General features: G+C 44.5%; 1 protein-coding gene and 1 pseudogene across 4 annotated transcripts in view; one reads left to right on the top strand and one right to left on the bottom strand.

Annotated features, from left to right (window-relative positions):
• The window catches only part of PELI3 (pellino E3 ubiquitin protein ligase family member 3), a 402,032-nt gene that overhangs the window by 361,591 nt on the left and 24,450 nt on the right, over positions 1–15,991 (bottom strand). The gene's annotated exons all lie outside the window — the stretch shown is intronic.
• On the top strand, positions 6,880–11,623 carry LOC146798175 (retinoic acid receptor gamma pseudogene; annotated as a pseudogene). The gene has a single exon (XR_014968631.1). The product of XR_014968631.1 is annotated as a retinoic acid receptor gamma pseudogene (transcript).

The following is a 15,991-nucleotide window of genomic DNA, read 5'->3' as shown; positions in this document are numbered from 1 at the left end:
GGTGTGGACAGAACGGGCCAGGGGCCCCCTGTGATACAAAATCTACCCTCCTTCAAGGCTGTGGCAATGTAATAGACCATTGTGGGCAGAAGGAAGAGGCAATGGTAGTACAACCATACATGCCAACAGACCCGATTCAGCCAGGAAACGTCCAATGTTTTTAAGCTCAAATGGGCTTTATTTGATCTGTCTCCTGTCTACAATATCCTCTTTTTCAATGTAACTCAAAGGGGAAAATCAATACCCCAGTTTTTTTTCAAAATCTCCCTCTTACCAAGTTCAAAATGTTCGCAAGTATGGTACATTGGATCATGGAAGGAAATGGGATAGGGACATGGACTTGGATAACAGAGGACAGGAAGGACATGGAGAGGTGCACCAAACTGACCCTGCAGGGCAGGCATCAGGGTTTGCAGCAGCACAATACACCACACAGGGCATGCAGGACGGGAGTGCAGCACAACAATCCATAGAAAGCAAGAGGGAGGGGACAGGACCATGCACATGGACAACAGAGAACAGAGGGGCAAGAGGCAATGGTAGCTAGCTGACCATAATGGACAGACAGGAGAGTAAGCTGCAGCATAACAGACCATAAAGGGCAGGAGGGACGGATCAGGGGCATTACAATGGAACAGACAAGCCAGGAGGGAGGGAGTAGGGCTGGGGGCAAGGGGGCAGGGCAGGAGCAGCAAGATAGCCATGGAGGTCAGGCAGGATGGGCACTAGAAGCAAGACACACCATGAAGAGCAACAGTGAGACTGTGATAGCATACACACAGACCATGGAGGGAAGGTGGGAGGGGGTCAGGGGCAGCTAACTGACCACACAGGGAAGGTGGGAGGGGCCATGGCAGCACAGAAGACCATGCATGGCAAGTGGGAGGGTTAGTGGCAGCACAATGGCTATGATGGGCAAGAAGGAGGGTGGAGGGGCATGCACAAAGGACGATGGAGGATAGAAGGGAGGGTCAGGACCTGTGCACAGACAAGAAAGTTCAGGGGAAGGGACCTCACAACAGACCACACGGGGCAGGCAGAAGGAGCAGTTGCAGCACAACAGACCAGGGAGGGCAGAAGGGTGTGGCAGTACAATGGACCATGTAGGACAGGAGGAAGAGGATAGGGGCATGGTATGTGGACAGGCAGGGTGGAGGTGACAGGGACAGGTTACAGTCATCTGACAATGCTAGGCAGGTGGGAGGGGAGTGGCAGCTCAACAGAACACTCAGAGTAGATAGGAGTGGCAGGTCCATGGGACATGGTGGGCAAAAAGGATGGAGCAGGGGCATGCACAAAGACATCGGAGGGCAGGGGGAAGGAGAATAGGGGCAGCAAGCTAAGCACAGAGTTTAAGCAGGAGGTCAATGATGGGGCATAGAATTGGGCAATGGAGGGCAGGAGGAGTGGACTGGTACATCATACTAAATTGAGGGCAGTGGCAGCACATCAGACCATGCATGGCAGGAGGGAGGAGGCTAGTCCATGGATTCACACAACAGAGGATAGGGAGGAAGGGGATGGGGCAGCAAGCTAACTGTTCAGAGAAGGCGGGTATTAGGAACTTTATTGTTTTTAAAACATTGTGTCTGTGCGAACTACTTAAAATATGAACAAGTATGCAGCATAATCTCACTTTTATTCAGGAAGAAGAGGACGTTTGTGACTGTGACTCCGGGCTCACTTGGCAGAAACACCCCCTGACCCTCCACCCCCTATCGCAAAATGTAATGCCCGTGAAAAGGGTAGGTGAACACAGTGTTATATAGAACATAGTCCTGAGAGCACGATTGAAAATGAAAACTAGATATAGTGTATGGTATAAACTATGCACCAAAAAGTGTGATATAAGATGAACCGGGCGTGAAATATAATATGCAATACATTGTGCGCAATGACAGATTCATTGGAGAGCGCGAGATAGCACAGGCACTAGCGCGTGCTATGCGATATGCGCCTTGGAGTGTAATATGCACAGGGCAGTGTTGTGTAACCTAACTAGTCTCTAAAGTTGTAATATAAAATATGTGCTGGGGAGTGTAACGTTGCATATGCACTGTGACAAAGATATGGATCCCAGATTGTAATATGTATGGCATAGCACTGTGCGTTATAACATAGGCATCGAGAAAGGCACGTTAGATGGGGCAATATAACCCGTGCGAAGACAAGTGTGGCATGACATATTCACGGGGTGGTGTTACAGTGCACATGGGCTAGAGAGTGTCATAGCATATGCACTAGCTAGTGGAATACAACACAGAGGTGTGTGGCACTCGGCAGGCAATGGTGGGTGTAACACAGCATTGGGCTCTGTCAGGAGCACGCTGTGACTCTCAAGTGATGTTCGTCCCCTTTCCAGAGAGTAAAATAAAAAGTATTACACATCCGGCAGTGGATGTGTGTTTTATTAACCGTGAGGGGGGTTTCTTGCATAGTTTTGGTCGAATTTTTGTCGAATCCCCTTTGAATGGCTTGGTGTGCATGTGTATTAAATGTGCCCGTCAATAGCTACCCATGTTTGTATAAATAAACGACAAGGGTGTCTACCAGGATTAGGCACGGTAGGGCATCAGACATGTCAGAGCTTCACTAGTGGTGTAAATACATTCCACGTGGATTCATTGCATGCATAGTCGCCTTTTAATGAATATCACGCAAATCGTCATGGTGATAGGTACGTACGGTTTGTCCAGCATGTCCTAGGTGTGTCTATAAATATATATTTTTTTAAAATAATAAAAAACAGTGGCCGGCCCTGGGGATTGGGGTCAAAAAAATATAATTAGGAGACTGGCCCTGGGGGATGGGGTCATCAGGGCCAATAAATTAGAATAAGAAGGGGAACCAAACAGCCCCCCTTCTTAAAAAACTAAAATAAATAAAAGACTGGCATCGTGCCGGAGGCCATGCCCCCTCCGTGCAGCACTCTGCAAACGCGCCCCCAACAGACATCTCCAGTATGCGCCAGGGAGCTGCGCTGCAGCCAGGTGTTCTGAGGCCAAGCCCCTTTTTACACCTCTCTGCAACGCAGCTCTGTGGCGCTTACTGGAGGTACCTAGTGGTCTAGTTTGACCCTTTGGACCCTTAGGATTCAGGGGGACTTAATCTCTCAACTTAGAACAGCCACAGGGCGCGTTTACACAGTGGTGAAGGGAGGGGACGGGGCCTGAGGTGACGTGTGCAAACACGCACTATGGCATGTTTTAAATTGGGGTTATAATTTCCCTTCAATACTGAGGGCCCCTGGGGGCTAACTAGCCCACCAAGTGCTTCCAGTAAGCGCCACTGAGCTGCATTGCAGAGAGGTGGTCCAGGCCGTGCCACTTTTTACACCTCTCTGCAACGCAGCTCTGTGGCACTTACTGGACGTACCTAGTGGGCTAGTTGGACCCTAGGGACCCTCAGGATTCAAATGAACTTAATCTCCCAACTAAAAATGGACACAGGGCGTGTTTACACAGTGGTGAAGGGAGGGGACGGGGCCTGAGTTAACGTGTGCAAAAACGCCCTGTGGCCTGTTTTAAGAGGTAGTTTTAATCCCCATGCCCTATTATACACTAGGGGCTTACAGAGGAGGTCATGCTAATCACAGGGGGACCCCAACGCATAATGTTCCCTAGTGTATGTAGGTGTTTTCACTGTATTCTAAGTGTCTTTTAACATAGCACTGGCTCTAGGACTGGTTAGTCAGACTCAGTTACCACCAGTATCCGTCTGAAAAAGTTGAGGGTACAGGATGATTTTGCAACAAGGCTTCTTTCTGCTCTTCTTTTTGTTCTTTCTGCACGTTATCCTTCTTCCTGCACTTATCTTCGTATTTGAGGACTTCTGTTGCTTCTTTCTGCACTTCTTTTGTTTCTTTCTGTGCATTTTTTCTCCTTTCTTCACATGTCCTATCTCTGTAGGCATAGTTAGAAATTAGCATTTAAAAAACCTTTGAAATTCACAGAAAAAACCATAGGTTTCAGGCACGTTATAGTTAGGAATTAGCATTTAAAAAACCTCAGAAATTCACTGAAAAAACCATAGGTTTCAGGGGTGTTATAGTTAGCTGGACTTTTCACTTGTACAAAACCATTGAAATTCCCCCGTTATAGTTAGTTCAGCTAACTATAACTCGCGCGCCCGCAATGCACTGCTGATGACGTCACATATTACATCACTCATGACATGGTCAGTGACATCACTCATGACATCACTGATGACATCTCAAATGACATCACTGATGACATCACTGATGACATCATCCTTGTGATAGAGTGGCAGACCTCCTCTCACCCTAATATAACCTTTGATACACACATTCAAAAATAGAGACTAAAATTTTCAAAACAATGGACATACCAATACCAGTTACAACAACCTCTTCAGTAATTCTAAGATCCACATACACATACACTCATTCACCAACAGTCCTATACAGTCACTCATACATGTACTCACTCATCATATGTACTCATACACCTATACATCCTGTTACACAATGCCACTCATCCATAGAGTTACTCACACACATAGTCACTCATGCTAATAAAGAATCAAACATACATTTACTTGCATATACAGTTATACACACACCACCATACTTACTTCTACGGAAACTTACACATACTTAGTCTTTTAAACAATCACTTATAGAAACACATACTTATTCATACAGGAACTCTTTCAATCTCTCACTCTCACATATACTCACATATATACACCAATAGTCACATATACTAGTTCAAAACATATGTAGTTACTCATAAAGACACTATTGAGACAGTCATTCACTCACTAACACACCCATACACACACTCATCCACCCATACAGTCCTGCACACATGCTGTGTTCAACACATACAAACAGTGAGTCACTCATTCATGCACCTATGCACTACGTAATACCCCCCACCGAACCATGCAGACACTCAGACTGATACTCAAAAAACCAACTAATAACCTATATAGACACCCATGTAGCTACTCACCAACCCATGCAGCCACTTATACACAAAGTGAGAGACTGATACAGATATTTACATATTTAAACATTACTCACTAAGCCATGTATTCACTATGATACACTTAATCAGTCAGTTACACAATCAATTTTTCAAAAACAAATCATCCATTTAGACACTTATATACCCATTTATTCTTCCATCGACCTTGAGATATACATATATAAAACATATTTAATTTTCAGAAAAACACACATTCACTGGATGATGTCATCAGTGATGTCATTTGAGATGTCATGAGTGATGTCACTGACCATGTCATGAGTGATGTAATATGTGACGTCATCAGCAGTGCATTGCGGGCGCGCGAGTTATAGTTAGCTGAACTAACTATAACGGGGGAATTTCAATGGTTTTGTACAAGTGAAAAGTCCAGCTAACTATAACACCCCTGAAACCTATGGTTTTTTCAGTGAATATATATATATATATAGTAAATATAATAAATAACACAGTTAATTTAAAAAAATAGATTTACTATACATTTTAACAAATATAAGAAAATAAACCTAATTAAAATAAGTAAAACACATACATAATAATTAATATACATATATATGTTTACTTAAAACAATTAATAAACTATTAATTTTAATTTATTTTATAATTTTTACATTATTTAAAAATTCACACACACACACACACACACACACATATATATATATATATATATATATATATATATATATGTATTACCTACTGGCGGTCGCCAGTAGGTAGTTATAGTTAGGACCACGTTTCCATAGGAAATCCGCAACATTCTATTTTGAATAACTTTGGCGCCGGTCGACGAATCCTCGCGAATTTTTCAAAATAGGTGGGGCGCTACGCTCCGCTCCTTCCCTGAAAGTCTCGGGGGGATTCGTCAAGCGGGGGCTGAGATAAAAGGGGGGTCCCAAAACGCGTTTTTCCCATGCATTTTTCCATAGGACCTTTAGACAGGGCTACAGCCCGAACGGCTGAACAGAATTACTAGAAATTTGGCAGAGAGGTAGTCCTCAGGTCAAGGAAGTGCCTTTTGTAGGTTTGGTGTAAATCTGTTCAGTAGATTCTGAGAAAATAGCCTTTAAATCAATATATATATCTGAGCCAGCTTACGGTGCGCTTACGGTACGCTTACCGTACGCGTACGGTGGCGTGCGCGAGCGCGATTCTGATTGGCTCTTAGATCTTAGTAAACATTCGAATCGGCCGAAACCAGGAAGCGGCGGCCGCCATTTTCTCTCTCGCACTGAGAGTGATGTTTAAAATCTAAAGCACAAAAACATGTAAAGGGGCTGTTTAGACAGCTCCCACACACATAGCAATGTTGAGGGAGTCCCCAAAGATCCCCCAAGGCCAAAAACCGAATTTTTATTTTTTTGCTAATTTCGCCGATTACGCTTACCGTACGCGTACGGTAAAAAATTATTTAAAAAAAAAAATTATCCCCACTCTCCCCACCCCGTGTGCAATTGGTGCCCGAAGTGCACCAATTGTGCATGGCTTATTATTGAGTGAGTTAAACTAAAATATTAAAAAAAAAAAAAAAAAATTATCCACACTCTCTCCACCCCGTGTGCAAATGGTGCCCGAAGGGCACCATTTGTGCATGGCTTATAACATATACGAAAAATTAAAATATTACCTTTCAAAACGAAGTGCATCATATGTCCTCCATGTGCGCACGGTGCGCGAAGTGCATCGTGCGTACATGGCCCATCTAGCTTAACGTGCGCGCACGGAACGAACTGCGTTAAGTGGGCGCGCACGCCACGAATGGCGTAAAGTAACTTAGCATTTAAAAAAACGTACAAACTCACTGAAAAAACCATAGGTTTCACACACGTTATAGTTAGGAATTAGCATTTAAAAAACCTTGCAGGCTAAACAGAGGGACAGCAGGAGGAGGTGGGCGACTGATAAAAGAACCGGGGAAACGAGAGCGGAAGCCGGTTAACCGACGCCCCAAGAGAGCCCATCCACAGCCTCACCATGTACGACTGCATGGAGGCCTTCATGCTGGCGCCGCACCCGCTCTACGATGTCACCAACCCGGGCGCCTGCATGCTGCGCAAGGCCCGGCTCAGCCCCTGCTTCGGCGGCCTAGACCCCTTCGGATGGCCGCAGCCCGCGAGCCTGCAGTCTGTGGAAACACAGAGCACTAGTTCAGAGGAGATGGTCCCAAGTTCGCCTTCACCTCCGCCTCCGCCCAGGGTTTATAAGCCCTGCTTCGTGTGTAATGACAAGTCGTCTGGCTATCACTACGGAGTAAGCTCATGTGAAGGTTGCAAGGGTTTCTTCAGAAGAAGCATACAAAAGAACATGGTGTACACTTGCCACAGGGACAAGAACTGTCAGATCAACAAGGTGACACGGAACCGCTGTCAGTACTGCCGACTGCAGAAATGTTTTGAGGTCGGCATGTCTAAGGAGGTTGTGGCTGCTGCAGCGGTGAGGAATGATCGAAACAAGAAGAAGAAGGAGATCAAGGAGGAGGTGGTGACTGATAGCTATGAGATGCCACCTGAAATGGAAGCACTGATCCAAAAGGTCAGCAAAGCACACCAGGAGACCTTCCCCTCGCTGTGCCAACTCGGCAAGTACACTACGAATTCCAGTGCAGACCACCGGGTCCAGCTCGACCTTGGCCTCTGGGACAAATTCAGCGAGCTAGCCACCAAATGCATCATCAAGATTGTGGAGTTTGCAAAGCGGCTACCAGGCTTTGCAACTTTGACCATCGCCGACCAGATCACTCTGCTGAAGGCAGCATGCCTCGACATTTTGATGTTGCGGATTTGCACTCGATACACACCAGATCAGGACACCATGACCTTTTCAGATGGACTGACCCTAAACCGGACACAGATGCACAATGCTGGCTTCGGGCCCCTAACGGACTTGGTCTTTGCCTTTGCTGAGCAGCTGCTGCCCCTGGAGATGGACGACACCGAGACTGGACTGCTCAGTGCCATCTGTTTGATCTGCGGAGATCGAATGGATTTGGAGGAACCGGAGAAGGTCGACAAACTGCAAGAACCTCTTTTAGAGGCATTAAAAATATATGCCCGGCGACGACGACCAAACAAGCCATACATGTTCCCCCGCATGCTGATGAAAATTACAGATCTGCGAGGGATCAGTACCAAAGGTGCGGAGCGCGCTATAACACTAAAGATGGAGATTCCTGGCCCAATGCCACCACTCATACGTGAGATGCTAGAAAACCCTGAAGCCTTTGAGGATGATGCTTCACCGCCCCCCAAAACGGAACAGAAGCCCATCAAAGTTGAAGAAAAGCAAGCAGAGAAAACTAGTACCAAAGACCCCTAGCAAACCAAGGAAGGGGGCCAGCCCTCCTGCCCTTCTCTGTATCAACATCAATGAACAATATACAAAGGAATTAAAACCTTCCTCAGCAGGAGGAAATGGCACTCAGGGCACTATGGGAATCCCAGACAAAAATACAAACTGCTTTCGTTTTTTATACTGGATCGTCTGGATTTGAGGTATATATATATATATATATATATCTCTTGCCTTAAACTTTTCGCGAGTGGGGAAGCTTGGGCCGGGGCCATGACGGAGTGAAGGCCTCAGCCCCCTCAGCCGCTTTTGCCAAAGTATTGATGGACCCTCTTGCAGTACAGAGGGATGGATCTAAAGAAAAAAGAAAAGGCCTCCATCCCTGTGGATTTTCTGGGCCTCTCTTTCCCAGCAACATGCTAGAGAAAGTCCCGGCTGACCATAGGGAGGCAGGACTGCAGCAGTGCAATGCCTCCTAATAGGAGAAATGTTACAGGTTTTTGTTACAAAGAACATTGTGTTTTTATTGTCTTTGTTCCTAACCCCAAACTATACACCCATCCCGCAAATCTTTGTAAATGTGCAAAGCAGTTACCTCTGTGTAAGAGAACAGTAACCAGGGTTGGAGATGGCTACATGAGCTTGGAATGTGGGATTACATCCCTTGTCCTTCAGTGTGCTGGGTTCTCAGCTAGCCCCTGGAGCACGAGGTTCCAATCTTACCCCTACCCAAAAATCCGTTAAAAGAGGAGCTTCTGTTTCTTTCAAAAGACTATAATTTGCCAAAGATGCTGGCTGGAACCGAAAGCTAAGGCAGAAGAAGGGCATACATAAGACCATCCTGCTCCCACCAGTATATGAAAGGTGCCTCCCGCCATCAACCTGCCCACCTTGTTCTCTGCCCCGTCTCTGGATTGGCCATGACTCTCTTCATGCCTGTGTACACAGACTGTCCTTCTCACGTACTGATTTGTATGCCTACACCTACTAGCCTCAGATGGAGGTTTAGTTATGGAGAGGGGAAACTTCACCAACATCTATTTGGACCGGACGTCTCATTTGCGCCCTCTCTGCGTTTTGAATTTGAAACCCAGTTATGCTGCCAAAGAGCAGAAAGTTGTGCCGGGATGGTAGGCCTACACCTACTGGGTAGTTTTGGTTGGAAAGTGTACAGTGTCTGGCATAAAATTTGCTATCTCATCATACTACTGGCTGATGAGTAAGTAAATTCTTAGAATAGCCCTACAACAGGGCAAGTAGACTTAAAACGATCATTCAGGCTTTGTCAGAGCAGTGTATTGAAGACGAGCCTATGCTACAACAGTCTATGCAAAATGTCTACTTACCCCCCCACCCGTATCCCGCTAGCCATGTGTCAAGGAGAAATTTCTGTTTCCTCATGCAGAAGAAGTGTTTTCAAAGAATAAGTTTTGCCAAGAGGAAGGGACTGGGTCTTATCAAATCCCCGTGCCTGGCCCCTTACCTGTTGCCTTCAATGCTCTTCGCAAACTGCCATTGAGATCACCCACATGCTTCCCAGGAAAGGAAATGTATGTTAAGACTCTGAAGCCATAACCGAACACAGGAACAGACTACACCTTAGTTGCATTTCTCCACCTCCTACCCTACCCTCCCCGTTTCTAGGGCCTCAGACTTGATGCGCTTTGACGCAGTCTCTCTCATGCATATCATTGAAGGTGTGCTCCACGATCAAGGGTACTCCGTCTACACCTTTTCTCCTAGCTCTGTCAAAAAAAGAAACCTGAACCTCCTTAGTATATCTGTGTTCTCAAGCACTTCAATCACTTTACACTCATTTTGCTAATACAATATAGTCGCCTGCCAGATTCTCCAAGTAAGTCTGCTGCACTCTCGCTTACCCCCCCCCCCCCCCCAAGTTGCCTTCCCCATGTTGTTCGATGGAACGCTGTTGTTTACCACATCACTGGTTCCAAGTATTTGCAAGGCATTCAGCTCTGTCATGTTACAGCCCCTTTTAACACTGACCCTATGCTGCTCGATGCAGTCTTGAACTTTTTCATGTAACCGAAACCATGCACTACAGTGGGATTCCATTGATTCTCACTTTGCTGGGTCAATTTGTTGCACAACCAGACTTGCCGTTTTCACTCAGCCCAATGCAATTCTATAAAATCCTTCCCTTTCTCATGTCACTGTCCCCCTGGTTTCATCTGAGTCACACATTCTCATTACACTGGCCCCGTGCACATCTTTGCTGTTGCTACCATTTCTCAGGGGACTTGTCATAACTAATTCTATTTCAAAACACATGTATTTTGTCACGTTAGTTCTGTCCTAAATGCCCACAATATAGATGGAAGGCCTGCCCCAATCAAGCAGATCCTGCTACTCCGAAGTAGATCCCACTGGATTCCTTAATGCCAATAGTTTGTGTGGGGATGAGGGCGATGATTCTTGTTGATGGTTTTATGCTCTTGTGTCTTCATGACTTCAACATGTTACACTACAAGGGTTTATCATTTTCTCAAGCAAGTGACCTGCCGGTCGTGCTAAGAGTATCAGCTTATTTCCCCAGTTGCTATCTCCTTTAGCCCCAATTCCCAAGTTCAGATCTTCGGGAAAAAAAACACTCCTGTCGGCTTGACCATGATTCTCCAACCCAATTTTCAACCCCATCCTTTTGTGTCTGAGGCTTCCATCTGACTTTGCAGCTTGTTACATTCCAAAGAAGAGGTCTCTCTGTAGAGCTCTCAGTCTGTGCCTATCAGTTGGGGGTTATCCCTAGTCGCACTTTGTGAGATCACATCGATCTCTCATTCTATTCTAAGCTCCGCCTCCTACCTTTCCCCTCTAGCACTGGTTACAGGTAGATTGCTGCCACCAGCCACATGTTGGAGTGCTGTGTTGGGTATCTGCTGGAGTTTGATGGCTGTAAAGTTTACATTTTCCTGTTGGGTATCTCCTGCCCCGATTACACCGGGTGTCACCAACGTTTTAGGAGGCCGTGAAGGGATAGAGCATCATGGTCGGATCCACCTATGTGTTCTAGTAGGAAAAAGGAACGGAACACTTCTCCTGTGACCTCCCTTGGCAGAGTGTGAGCCCACTATCTACAAGCTATACCGGGGCAAGTGGCTGGTTATTTATTGCTTATGTTTACATGAGTTTCTGCAGACCTTTGAATACCAAAGTGTTTTCTCCCCCAGTGATCGCAGTCTACCTTTTTATTAATCTGCTCGATATATGTATTTTCCAATGCTTTTATTTAGCTGCCAACGAAAAATCAAGAGCACAGTAAAGGCCACAGGCCAACGTCGTGTCTTATTTTTCATATTTTTTTTTTTGGTTTTGTAAGGGGATATTTTTGTGTGGGGAAAAGAGTGAGAGACATCTGTCATTTCTTGTGTTTACATCAGCTCTTTCGGTCTTTCATATAAGCGTTTTCAGCTGACCGGTCTCAAAATTGTAAACCATTTAGGAATTTTCTATTTTTGCAAAATAAAGTGATGGTTACTGTGAAAAAAAAAAAAAAAAAAATTAAAAAACCTTGCAAATTCACTGAAAAAACCATAGGTTTCACACGTTATAGTTAGCGGAAATTTTACTGATAAAAAAACAATGAAATTCCCCCGTTATAGTTAGTGCAGGCAACTATAACTCACGCGACCGCAATCTTCTGCTGATGACATATGTGTCTTTATGAAAAAAAAATATTTGTAATATATGTATAGCTAAAAATGTATGGAAGAAGACATGGGCAAATAAGTGTCTAAATACAGTATTAGCATCAGCAGAGGATTGCGGTCGCGTGAGTTATAGTTGCCTGCACTAACTATAACGGGGGAATTTCATTGGTTTTTTATCAGTAAACTTTCCGCTAACTATAACATGTGTGAAACCTATGGTTTTTTCAGTGAATATATATATATATATATATATATATATATATATATTTATATATATATATCCAAGGTATCAAACAGTGCATGAATACGCTCTCAGGAAGGAAAGGCAGACACGATCATTCCCATCACCAGTTTAATGCACACGACGCGTTTCGGCAGAAGCCTTGTTCACGTGTGACAAGCTGTCAATATTCTCTTTCGGAAGGCTACTGCGGGTAACAGTGTTTTACATGCTCTCAGTAGTCATCCGGAAGCTTTGAAGTGGAGCATACCCTACGGGGAATTACTCAGGGCCAAGAGAAATTGTAACAATGAGACATCTTATGCTGAGGAAAGGGATAACATCATTGAAAGATTCAAACACAGGGGTTACCCCAATTGGATTCTCAAAAAAGCCACAGCTCGGGCGAAATTGATTGAGAGAATAAACACTCTTTCTGACCCCATAGAGCCTCCCACTGATAGAGACTCGGATAACACCAGGATGATCCTGACCTTCAATTCAGACTCACACAAAATCAAACACATACTGGTCAAACACTGGGACATTCTGAAAAATGACAGTGTCCTGGGTAGCAGCACTCCCAATAGACCCACCATCACTTACAGACGCAACAAGAACATCCGAGATCTGGTGGTCAGGAATGACATCACACAATCACCCACCACCACAGGTCACGGTCTAATTGGATTTTATCCATGTGGTCACTGTAAGGCGTGTAAATATAGTAAGTTCAAAACCACTCTTTCTTACAATGGTACTACGAAAAGTATTACACAATTCCTCACATGTAGTACCAGTTTTGTGATCTACGCCATTGAGTGTCCCTGCAAATTATGGTACATTGGGAGTACCACCTGTCCTGCGAAAAAGAGGATCTTAGAACATTTAAGAGCCATTTCCAATCATGACCCCAAATATCCTGTGGCACGTCACTTTGAAGAATCTCATTTCTCTAACATTTCCAATGTTAGTTTCACCATCTTGGAACATGTTCCCAGAAATCCCAGAGGTGGTGATAGGGTACTCTCTTTACGACAACGCGAATCTAGATACATTATAGATTTTCAGACGAAGACCCCTGGGGGGCTTAACATGGATGAAGAGTTATCCATTCACCTCAAAGAAAGTTCATAACTGTGTCTTTTATTGTGAATCTGTACAGTTCCAGGACTAGGAAAGTGCCTCATACCCTCATTTTGTAGAGACATACACGTATGGTTGTGACTTGCCTTGTGTATGTCTTTGTTTTACAGGTTGTCACAACTCTTCAGTTCTTGTCTTGGACAATCAGTATATACATTTAACTTTTATATTTAACCTCCTTGCTTCTTCCTCTTCTCGTTAGGATGTGCAACATTTGTAATGTGTTTTATATTTTTGTATTCTAATTTTTGTTTTATCATTCTTTACAGGAGAAAAGGAAGGGGCCCACTCTCACGTATTCACCAGCACGGGCATCCTACCCTTTTCATCCGGTATGACCTACACGTTTGCCACATCTTTATTTATGCTGTCACCTACCACGTCCACTGATTTTGACACGTTCCAGGTTGTCCAGGTAGCTCTGTTATGCGGAAGAATTTTGGGACTATTTTGTTCTTATGTGTGCTTATATATTTTTTCACGTTATCCTCACAGCGTGGACTGCCTCTGGTTTAATTTGTACACACTATGTGTTTACCTTCGCTTAGCCATAATTTTTTGGCACCTAGCCATGGATTTCTTGTAGTCCACGCAGTTCTACTATTATTCATTATCCTTCACAGTTAGATGAGATGCTCACTCTCACCTTCTTTGGTCAACGCTCTCCTTTTCCGTCATTTTGCGGAACCATGCAATACCAGCGACACACTATGTGTTCATTATGCTCTTGGATTATCTCCTACCGGTATTTGGTTAGTAGATAACATTTTTTCTATACGTGAATGCACATTATGTTTTCCTTCCCCAGCGATTGTATATTTGATTACAAAGCTTATCAGTTATTTGGACCAGGGGTTGGTTTGTTCCCTACTGTTTGGAAGGGTATTTTACCCATTCCATTATGGCCGCCATGCATTACAGGACAGTCCCCTATTTACTTTGGATCATACTTAATTTATGAGTGTGGTATATCGACATTTGTCGCTTGTACATTTTATACACTAACTGGGTACAATGTTTTCAGCACTCATGTTACATGTATGCATACCGTCTTTTCCCTCCACAGGAAGTGTACATTGCCATTTACTTATGCAGCCCAGATTTTGTTCTGTTCCCCACTGTAGGATATGGTATTCTACCCATTCCAAGATGGCGGTCATGTACTACGGGATTGTCCTATGTTGATTTTGTTCACTTTGGAATGTGTTAACTTTATCAGTGTGGAATATTGACAGCTTGTCACACGTGAACAAGGCTTCTGCCGAAACGCGTCGTGTGCATTAAACTGGTGATGGGAATGATCGTGTCTGCCTTTCCTTCCTGAGAGCGTATTCATGCACTGTTTGATACCTTGGATTGATTTTCCGGTTTTGCTCCACCGGAGCGTACGCCACTCTTCGAGGGTCCCAGCGTTCCAGTAGGAGCTCTGTCTTGGAAGGATATATATATATATATATATATATATATATATATATATATATTACCTACTGGCGGTCGCCAGTAGGTAGTTATAGTTAGGACCACGTTTCCATAGGAAATCCGCAACATTCTATTTTGAATAACTTTGGCGCCGGTTGACGAATCCTCGCGAATTTTTCAAAATAGGTGGGGCGCTACGCTCCGCTCCTACCCTGAAAGTCTCGGGGGGATTCGTCAAGCGGGGGCTGAGATAAAAGGGGGGTCCCAAAAAGCGTTTTTCCCATGCATTTTTCCATAGGACCTTTAGACACAGCTACAGCCCGAACGGCTGAACAGAATTACTTGAAATTTGGCAGAGAGGTAGCCCTCAGGTCAAGGAAGTGCCTTTTGTAGGTTTGGTGTAAATCTGTTCAGTAGATTCTGAGAAAATAGCCTTTAAATCAATATATATATCTGAGCCAGCTTACGGTGCGCTTACGGTGCGCTTACCGTACGTGTACGGTGGCGTGCGCGAGCGCGATTCTGATTGGCTCTTAGATCTTAGTAAACATTCGAATCGGTCGAAACCAGGAAGCGGCGGCCGCCATTTTCTCTCTCGCACTCTGACAGGGGGTTGAAAAACCAAGTGCAAAAACATGTAAAGGGGCTGTTTACACAGCTCCCAAGCACCTAGCCATGTCGAGGGAGTCCCCAACGATCCCCCAAGTGAAAAAAGGCAATTTTAATTTTTTCGAAAATTTCGCCGATTACGCTTACCGTACGCGTACGGTAAGAAATAATAAAAAATAAAAAAAATCCACATTCTCCCCACCCCGTGTGCAAAAGGTGCCCGAAGTGCACCTTTTGTGCATGGCTTATTATAGCTAAACAAAACATATATTTTACCTGTCACAACGATGCTCATCATATGTCCTCCATGTGCGCACGGTGCGCGAAGCGCATCGTGCGTTCATGGCCCATCTAGCGTAACGTGGGCACGCGGTGCGCGAAGTGCACCGTGCGCGCACGGAACGAACTGTGTTAAGTGGGCACGCACGCCACAAATGGCGTAAAGTAACTTAGCATTTAAAAAACCGTACAAATTCACTGAAAAAACCATAGGTTTCACACACGTTATAGTTAGGAATTAGCATTTAAAAAACCTTGCAAATTCACTGAAAAAACCATAGGTTTCACACATGTTATAGTTAGCTGGACATTTTACTGATAAAAAACCAATGAAATTCCCCCGTTATAGTTAC

The sequence above is a fragment of the Triturus cristatus genome, chromosome 9, assembly GCF_964204655.1.
Source record: "Triturus cristatus chromosome 9, aTriCri1.1, whole genome shotgun sequence".
NCBI lineage: Eukaryota > Metazoa > Chordata > Amphibia > Caudata > Salamandridae > Triturus > Triturus cristatus.
Note: the sequence above shows the minus strand (reverse complement) of the source record. Positions and strands in the feature narration are given on the sequence as shown.